This window comes from Meles meles, chromosome 5 (assembly GCF_922984935.1).
Source record: "Meles meles chromosome 5, mMelMel3.1 paternal haplotype, whole genome shotgun sequence".
Lineage (NCBI taxonomy): Eukaryota > Metazoa > Chordata > Mammalia > Carnivora > Mustelidae > Meles > Meles meles.
In genome coordinates, this window is record NC_060070.1 from 111,862,979 (window position 1) to 111,873,492 (window position 10,514).

The following is a 10,514-nucleotide window of genomic DNA, read 5'->3' on the forward strand; positions in this document are numbered from 1 at the left end:
CCAACTAGATTTGTAGACCTTCACCCAAATTTCACTTTCTCAAAGAAATAAGTCCTAATTACAATTTAAATCAAATTCTTCTGCAGTACTTCCATTTTTCTCTCCTTGAAACCCAGATGTGCTTGTTTCTTTCTAACGTATAACACTTTTAAATATATATTTATTTTTTCAGAACTAGTTCAGCCTGTTTATTTAATGTCAGTATCCCTTACAACACTTATGTCAGGAAGACATAAGATTTTTCTGTTTTGCTTTTCAATATCGTCCTTGGGGTGAGCATAGCCTTGAAAACATTAGGTACTCATTATGTGATTCTCACCAGAATAAATGATACGACAGTTCAGATACCCATTTAAAACATATATTCCCATGCTGGCCCACTTGTTAATATTTTGTTCAAAATCAATTTTTTTTTAAGTTTCTGGGAAGAAATGTAGCATAGTCCCATTGTTATTATCTTAATAAGAAGCAAGAAAAGTTACAGAATTTTCAGACCCTCAGCCTTCATGCTCTCCTTTGGGAAAAACTTTTTTAGATGTTGACAGCATCAGCACTCAAGTCTTCTTTCTGTAGATTATTTCTATGGATAAATAAGCAGCCCTAAATATTTCTTTCCTTTAGTAAGTACTATGGAACAAGTAATCTAATTACTCCAGAGACTTTTTTGACATTAAGTGAGGCAATTCAAGAAATCACTAACAATATTCACTTTTCAGATCTCAAAGTATTTTGTATTTAAAATCTTGAATGCTTTGTTTATTACTTTCTTTTTTTTTTAATTTCTTTCATTGCTTGAAATTTAAGTACAGATGTTTTTAAAATAAGGCAAATTATTAGTGTTTTTATGTGATTGTGTCCATGATGGTATAACAAAATTCAGAGTCCTTATAGATACACAGAAAAAAGTTGGCTTTGGATTCCTATAATCTAAGATAGTTAAAGTATATGCGAAGTATTCTGCACACATTTCATTCAACCATGAAATGTCCCCAAACAGGTAATACTATTATTCACATTTTACAGATGAGAAAATTGAGGCTTAAAGTTTAATTATCATGCTTAGTATTCGACATATTCAATTCATTCATTTATCTTCCCATTTATTAACTCATTCAAAAGTGCTAAAGTCATATAAGTAAATAAAACAGAGGCTTCATATCAATATACAGAGAAATATTGGAAACATAAATACTAAATAATTATATATAAAATATTGAAAAGTATTAAGGGCGATACAATAAAGACGTATAAATAATACAGATAAATGGATGAGTAAGGATAGTGGAAAAACTGGGCTATTTCAGAGACTCTGTTCAGAAAATTCATTTTGAATTTTTTCCCTTTCCAATAGAGATTTCAATGAAAAGAGAAAGTGAGCTAGGAAATTATCCAGGGCAGTGGCTTTCTGGGAAGAGGAACAGAAAGGGCGAAGTCACTAAAGCGAGAATAAATTTGGCAATTAAAGAATGTCAGAATGAGCTGTAAGTGAGCACAGTTAGTGAAGCATGGAATGACAGCAGCTGGGGTAAGAGAGACAGTCCTTCAAAATCTAGGCCCTCAAAGGCCATAGAAATGTCTTTAAATATTCTCCAAAGCTTGACAAATGTAAACGGATGGTGAATTCTGAGCCATGAAGAGTCATAATCTTTTCCTTTCTAATAACGGCTTTTTTTTTTGAGATGTAATTGACATAAATTTTACCCTTTTAAAGTATGTAATTCACCAGTTTTAGTATATGCACAAGTTGTACAACTGTCACCATGATATCATAATTAGCACCATATATTATATTCTCATCATCCCCAAAGAGAGATGCAGTACCCATTAACAGTTATTCTCCACCTTCCCTCTTCCCCTAGCCCTTGGTTACCACTAGTTTTCCAGTGAAACTTATATATGTGGTATATATATACATATTATTGTTTAATGCCTATCTTTCCCACTAGACTGTGAGAGTCATAAAAACAAAGAAAATACTTTCCATATAATAGTTATTCAATAAATATTTGTGATATAAGTAAATGGATTGTGCAAAAAAAATACTTCGTAAAATATTATGGTCAAATTTTAGTTGAATAACATCCCACTAGTCACATTCATCTGCCACTAATTTATGGAGTATTTGTGTAGCCTATCAGAGTTTTCTAAAGCTACTTTCTTAAGGAGCATTATATAGTCCTTGTGCATTATACTCAGATCTCAAGTAAAATAAATTTTCAATGTCCACATAAGATTTCTCTTTCTCTGCATTAGTTGTAACATTCATCAGAAGAATAATAAAAATAGCTTTTATGAACAAAAACAAAACTGGCGGCATCACGTTACCTGATTTCAAGCTTTACTACAAAGCTGTGATCACCAAGACAGCATGGTACTGTCATAAAAACAGACACATAGACCAGTGGAACAGAGTGGAGAGCCCAGATATGGACCCTCAACTCTATGGTCAAATAATCTTCGACAAAACAGGAAAAAATATACAATGGGAAAAAGACAATCTCTTCAATAAATGGTGCTGGGAAAACTGGACAGCGATATGTAGAAGAATGAAACTCAACCATTCTCTTACACCGTACACAAAGATAAACTAGAAATGGATAAAAGACCTCAATGTGAGACAGGAATCCATCAGAATCCTAGAGGAGAACATAGGCAGTAACCTCTTCGATATCAGCCACAGCAACTTCTTTCAAGATATGTCTCCAAAGGCCAAGGAAACAAAAGCAAAAATGAACTTTTGGGACTTCATCAAGATCAAAAGCTTCTGCACAACAAAGGAAACAGTCAACAAAACAAAGAGGCAACCCATGGAATGGGAGGAGATATTTGCAAATGACAGTACAGACAAAAGGTTGATATCCAGGATCTATAAAGAACTCCTCAAACTCAACACACACAAAACAGATAATCATATCAAAAAATGGGCAGAAGATATGAACAGACACTTCTCCAATGAGGACATACAAATGGCTATCAGACACATGAAAAAATGTTCATCATCACTAGCCATCAGGGAGATTCAAATTAAAACATCATTGAGATATCACATTACACCAGTTAGAATGGCCAAAATTAGCAAGACAGGAAACAACGTGTGTTGGAGAGGTTGTGGAGAAAGGGGAACCCTCTTACACTGTTGGTGGGAATGCAAGTTGGTGCAGCCACTCTGGAGAACAGTGTGGAGATTCCTCCAGAAATTAAGAATAGAGCTTCCCTATGACCCTGCAATTGCACTGCTGGGTATTTAACCCAAAGATGTAGTGAAAAGAATGGCCATCTGTACCCCAATGTTTATAGCAGCAATGGCCACGGTCGCCAAACTGTGGAAAGAACTGAGATGCCCTTCAACGGACAAATGGATAAGGAAGATGTGGTACATATATGCGATGGAGTATTATGCCTCCATCAGAAAGGATGAATACCCAACTTTTGTAGCAACATGGACGGGACTGGAAGAGATTATGCTAAGCGAAATAAGTCAAGCAGAAAGAGTCAAGTATCATATGGTTTCACTTATTTGTGGAGCATAACAAATAACATGGAAGACATGGGGAGATGGAGAGGAGAAGGGAATTGTGGGAAATTGGAAGGGGAGATGAACCATGAGAGACTATGGACTCTGAAAAACAACCTGAGGGTTTTGAAGGGGTGGAGGGTGGGAGGTTGGGAACCAGGTGGAGGGTAATAGAGAGGGCATGTATTGCATGGAGCACTGGGTGTGGTGCAAAAACAATGAGTACTGTTACGCTGAAAATAAATAAATAATTTTTTTAAAAAAATAGCTTTTTTGGTTTTTCGAAAAATGACCATGGTGGTTTCATGATGGTGTGGTTTCATGATTTCATGATTATGAATAAAACACACTATAAAACACATTGCAGAAAGAGTCAATTATCAAACAGTTTCACTTACTTGTGGAGCATAAGGAATAACACAGAGGACATTGGGAAATGGAGAGGAGAAGAGAGTTGAGGGAAATCGGCGGGGGAGATGAACTGTGAGAAACTGTGGACTCTGAGAAACAAACTGAGGGGTTTGGGGAGGTGGGGGGCTGGGTGATCCTGGTGGTGGTTATTATAGAGGGCACGTACTGCATAGAGCACTGGGTGTGATGCATAAACAATGAATTTTGGAACACTGAAAAGAAATAAAATAAAATAACATTGTTTTCTTAATATATTCATAATTTCTTATTTTCTGTGAGAATTTAACATAAATTTTTCTTTAGGGTCAATTTTCAAAGTAAAAATATTGTTTTAATATTTATTTCTTATTTATTTTTGCTTATTAAGTTATTGACCATACAATGATGGCTTCAGAAAGACAAAAAAGAGATGAACAAAATGGAAACGGGTTATGCCCACTTTCTCACTCAGTGACATGCTCTTGCAGGCTATCCTGCAGCAGACATAAAGTTAGCTTGGGTTTGTAGTAAAATGAAATATTAATTTATACTATAGACCTTGAATTTTACTTGCAAATAGTGAAAACCATGAATATCACATGCATGAATGCTAAAGTTTACTGAAGAAGTAGAAGACTCAAAAGCCTAAAGAACCCATTGAAGGTGTTTGGGTTAATATGAAACACAGCGATACTATAGAGAACCCAAAGGTAGGAGTTACTGCTTCTATGCAGAAATACTGACCCAATATTACTAAATATTTTGATCTTTTTAAGACAAAACTGGAAATTCAGATTACTGAAATGCATACCCCCCATCTTAAATTTTATCAATTAATTTTAAAATATCAGCATATATTTCTATTTTCTAAGGTTTTGTATATTTACTTGAGAGACAGAAAGATAGCTGAGAAAGCACAAGCTGGGAGGAGAGGTAGAAGCAGCTTCCCTATGAGCAGGGAGCCTGACATGGGGCTCCATCCAGGACCCTGAGATCATGACCTGAGCCGAAAGCAGACACTTAACCAACTGAGCCATCCAGGCATGCCCCAGCATATATTTAACACTACATGACACAAACACTCCATGACAGTTTTGTACTATGGGTGAGGTCTGTATTTTCTTCTTCTTCTTTTTTTTTTTTTTTTTAACTTTCAGTGGTATGGCAAATGAATCACAGTGGATGAGAATGGAAAAGGTTGTTTAAGGTAAAATAGCACCACTTTGGGAGAAGACTCAAAGACCTTTGAATAAAAAGCAAAGGAATAATTAAAAGGAAAAAAAGCATTTTATATTGCATACATAATTCCTCTTCATATAATAGAGGCAATTCTATCTTTATCTACAGCATTGCTTCCTAAAGCCCCAAGGAAGACGTCTCTGAGCTCATGTGGGTATTGAACCTTATCATTGGCATGCAAAAGCATTAGCCTTTGGCAAAGAGGGAGGAGTGAGAATTAAATCTTCAAAATAGCTTCAATTATAGCAGTAGGATTAGTATGTAGTATTTCTCTCTGAGTTCTCACATGGATTTAAGATCTATTGCTTTTTTTTTTCCATAAAGTTTTAAAGTGTGTGTCTCTTTCCTGAAGAGAACCGCATTATTCTTAATTAAAACTCCTGAGAGAGCTTTAAAGGTCTGTAGTTCAGATTGTAGTGTTTGAGTCTTTTCATTTAAGAACTTAAGCTCATCCTGCCAAGTTTCTGATTTTGTTTCAAGATTGGTGATTTGAGGGGCATAGGAATCAATTTAGTTTTGAGTGTTTGGATAGCTTTTAATATAGTTTATAATGATACCTCCTTAACCAGCTATATAGAGATTAAGATTTTGCTATGCCAGTAACAACAGCAAGATAGGTTCCTTGAAAACTTATACAGTTATTTTAAAATATATGTAATCATTGCATAAACACTTCTTAAAATTACACTACTTGGTCTGTATATACTGAGTATCTTAAAAATTACCTACATTAGAATAATGATGCTCAATGAATGGAAGAAACATTTCGTTATGAAAGCAAATATAAGTAGTTTATGAAGTCAGATGAGTATACAGGATTCAGGAGACATGGATTCCAGCTCTGCATCATCCACTCACCTTGAACAAGTCACTTAATAACTCACCAAACTCAAACTTCTTGTTTAAAAAAAAAAAAAGTAAGTTGAATTTGACCTCTCCAAAGTCATCTTTAGTCCTATAATCCCACCTTTCTAGGTCCTCTATTCTTCAGTAAAATACTATAGTGGTGAAAGTCTTGGGCAGAGAGATGAAAAAGATGGGCATCAAAATTTCTGGCTAACCCATTGCTATTACTGTGACATGAAAATATTACCGCCTGTATCCAAACCTCGTCATCTTATCTACAACATTTAGAATTACAGTAATTCTTATTTCATAGACTATTCTGACGATAAAATAATTTTTAAAAGGTATATTAAGAATTTGACATTTGATGCAATCCCTATCAAAATACCATCCATTTTTTTCAAAGAAATGGGACAAATAATCCTAAAATTTATATGGAACCAGAAAAGACCTTGAATAGCCAGAGGAATGTTGAAAAAGAAAACCAAAGTTTTTGTGTGGCATCACAATTCCAGACTTCAAGCTCTATTACAAAACTATCATCATCAAGATAGTATGGTACTGGCACAAAAACAGACACATAGATCAATGGAACAGAATAGAAAGCCCAGCAATAGACCCTCAACTCTACGGTGACCTAATCTTTGACAAAGCAGAAAAGGATGTCCAAAAGAAAAAAGACAGCCTCTTCAACAAATGGTGTTGGGAAAATTGGACAGCCATATGCAGAAAAATGAAACTGGACCATTTTCTTATACCACACACTAAAATAGACTCCAAATGGATAAAGGACCTCAATGTGAGAAAGGAATTCATCAAAATCCTTGAGGAGAACACAGGCAGCAACCTCTTCGACCTCAGCCACAGCAACTTCTTCCTAGGATATCACCAAAGGCAAGGGAAGCAAGAGCAAAATGAACTATTGGGATTTTAAAGATCAAAAGCTTTTGCACAGCAAAGGAAACAGTCAACAAAACCAAAAGACAACTGAGAGAACAGGAGAAGATATTTGCAAACGACATATCAGATAAAGGGCTAGTATCCAAAATCTATAAAGAACTTATCAAACTCAAAACCCAAAGAACAAATAATCCAATCAGGAAACAGACAGAAGACATGAATAGACATTTCTGCAAAAAAGACATCCAGATGGCCAATAGACACATGAAAAAGTGCTCCATATCACTCAGTATCAGGGAACTACAAATCAAAACACAATGAGATGCCACCTCACACCAGTCAAAATGACCAAAATTGACAAGTCAAGAAATGACAGATGCTGGCAAGGATGCAGAGAAAGGGGAACCCTCCTACACTGTTGGTGGGAATGCAGGCTGGTGCAGTCACTCTGGAAAACAGCATGAAGGTTCCTCAAAAAGTAGAAAATAGAGCTTCCCTATGACCCAGCAATCACACTACTGGGTATTTACCCTTAAGACACAAATGTAGTGATCCAAAGGGGCACGTGCAACCGACTGTTTATAGCAGCAATGTCCACAATAGCCAAACAATGGAAAGAACCTAGATGTCCATCAACAGATGAAGAGATCAAGAAGAAGTGATATATATATATATATATAATGCAGCCATCAAAAGAATGAAATCTTGCCATTTGCAATGATATGGATGGAACTAGAGTGTATTATACTGAGCTAAATAAGTCAATCAGAGAAAGACAATTATCGTATGATATCCCTGATATGAAGAATTTGAGATGCAACGTGGGGGCTTGAGGACAGGGAAGGAAAAAATGCAACAAGATGGGATCGGGAGAGAGACAAACCATAAGAGACTTTAATCTCACAAAACAAACTGAGGATTGCCAAGGGGCGGAGAGTAAGGAGAGGGTGCTTGAGTTATGAACACTGAGGAAGGTATGCGCCATGGTGGTAGGTATGGAAGGTATTCGCAGACCTGTACCCCTGGGGCTAATAATACATTATATGTTAATAAAAAACAACAGCAACAAAAAATTTAAAAAAATTGGACCAAAATTGATACATTAAGTTTGATAGATAAATAAATAAATAGATAAATAAATAAATAAATAAATAGATGTGTGTAACCCTCATGGAACCAGGTGCTCAAAGGTCAAATGTCAAATTAATATACATTGAGTCATTTACTGCTTGTCTTAAACTCTGAAAGTAACCAGGTTTTGTGTGTGTGTGTATGCATGCCTGTGCATGCATGCATGTGCAAATGCACATGAGATTTTAATCTCACCAACCAGGCTTGCAAGTAAGAACAGGAAGTCAACAGCACCCTTGTGGTGCTAACACATGACTATCAGTCTCAGTACTCTCTTAAGACAAGTAAAATCATGGGTGCCTGGGTGGCTCAGTAAGTTAAGTGTCCCACTCTTGATTTCGGCTCAGGTCATGGTCACAGCGTCATGGGATGGAGTTCCCAGTGGGGCTCCCTGCTTCGCAGAGTCAATTGGAGTTTCTTTCCCTCTGTCTGCCCCCCCCTTCAAATAGTTAAATAAACCTGAAAAGAAGAAAGAAGAAAAAAAAAAGAAAAGAAAGAAAGAAAGAAGGAAAGGAAAGGAAAGGAAAGGAAAGGAAAGGAAAACCATGCCACAAAAATTCATTACTCCATGAAGCTTTACATCCATGAACAGTCTCAGTGCTGGGCTTCCTAAACCTTTTTATGCCTTCTTAAAACATGTCTCTAGTGTTCACCTTTTATCATGTGAATGATTTAAACTTACCACAGCTCAAAGTCCTTTTCTCACATCCATGACATAATATTTCCTATGTTTCTATTCATTCTAAATCCTTTCCAAGAGCAGGTACAGGAGTCACTAGATTATCAGGTCTTGATGGCAGAAAAGTGCCGGAGCCTTGAACGAGTCCCTTCATGGACCTTCCCTCCCTTTCAGAATTGCCTCCATTTCCTTTCAAAACCAGGTATACATTAGAACAGATTAAAGAAAAGACAAAGTTTAATCAGTAATTTCGCTAGGACATTTTTCCCCCATTTCTGTTTAGTGAACTCACATTTTGCCATATACTTCTGTTTTTCCCTCTGGAACATGCAGTCTCAAACTCAATACTCTCTGGGGAAAAAGTAATTTCAAAAAGTAATTTCTCTATATTTTTGGTAGTATTTCAAGAAATAGATCAGTTTGTACAATATCCTGTTTTAGTCCATCATAGCACAAGTCAAGATTCAGGAAGCTCGGGTGAAAATGCACCCACGTGTGGCTAAGTACAAGGTCCAAATTTTGCCACCACAACCCCGTTTTACTGTGGATACCATAATTTTCTTCCTCCTGTTACTTGATCTAGTCCAAGCTCAAGCCTTTAATTGAATTTTTAGAAAACTGTAAATGGAATCTTGTTTAAATGCTACTCTATTCTTCATCTCTCATCACATGCACTGTTAATGTTCTAATACTTTCATTTTCAATATGTGATGGGGGAAACGCCATACTCTTTTCTCCAGTGCTATCCATCAAAGGATGAAAATGGCCTGAAAAATTTAATTTTGACATGCGAGCCACACTCAACCCCCAGATCAATGAAAGACTGAAAGCAATGTGCCCTACAGTGCACAAAACCTAGGAAAGGTGTTTTTCCTTACATCACACCAATTTATCTAGAAAATTAATATGGGTGCTGAACTCTCTCTAGTCTATTCATTCTTCTTTAATTCCAGAATGGAAGAGACCACAGAAGAAGCCTTTGGAAATATAAATTAATAATTTCCTATTCTTCTGTATAGTTTTAAATTACTTTGATAACATAGTTACCACAACTCAGGAAATAGGAAATAAATATAAGAAGGTAGCAAAGTATAATTTTAAAACACACATATGACAGAAAAATGAAGTGTATTAAAATAAATTTTCCATTTTATTCATCATTTATTCAGACTTATTTTGTGAGAACACTAGATCTAAAAATCAATGATGAAATTTTGAATAGATAATGCATTTTTGACATTAAGGATGGTGTTCACTGTTATCAAATATGCTATTTACACGCCTGCTTAAAATACTTGAGGATCTATGAACTATAAGGGCTACAGAAATATTGATGATAAAAAAATGACTAGAAAACATATGAGGCATAGAACTTACACTCAAAGACTATATTATGGTGTGGAGAATAGAAGAAATACATACAAATAAGAATTAATTATACCTAAGGAGGAAATGATGAATAGGACTATAAAATATGAAAGTAGCCATATGTGAGAGTCTATTTGGTTTTGTAGCAAGGACATTTGCTGATTTAGAATAAGGGTTGTCAAACTTTCTCTGAAAAAGAACAGATTACAAATACTTTATGCCTTGTGAACAGTAAAATCACTGTGGCAAATTCTCAATTCTGTTGTTGAAATGCAAAAGCAATCATGGAAAATTAGTATAAACATGTTAGCATGACATATTGTAATAAAACTTTATTTATGAAAACTGGTATTTGAATTTCATATGATTTTCACATATTATGAATTATTAGTATTCTCTTTTATTTTTCCCAACCATTTGAAAATGTAAAAACCAATGGCAGGTTAG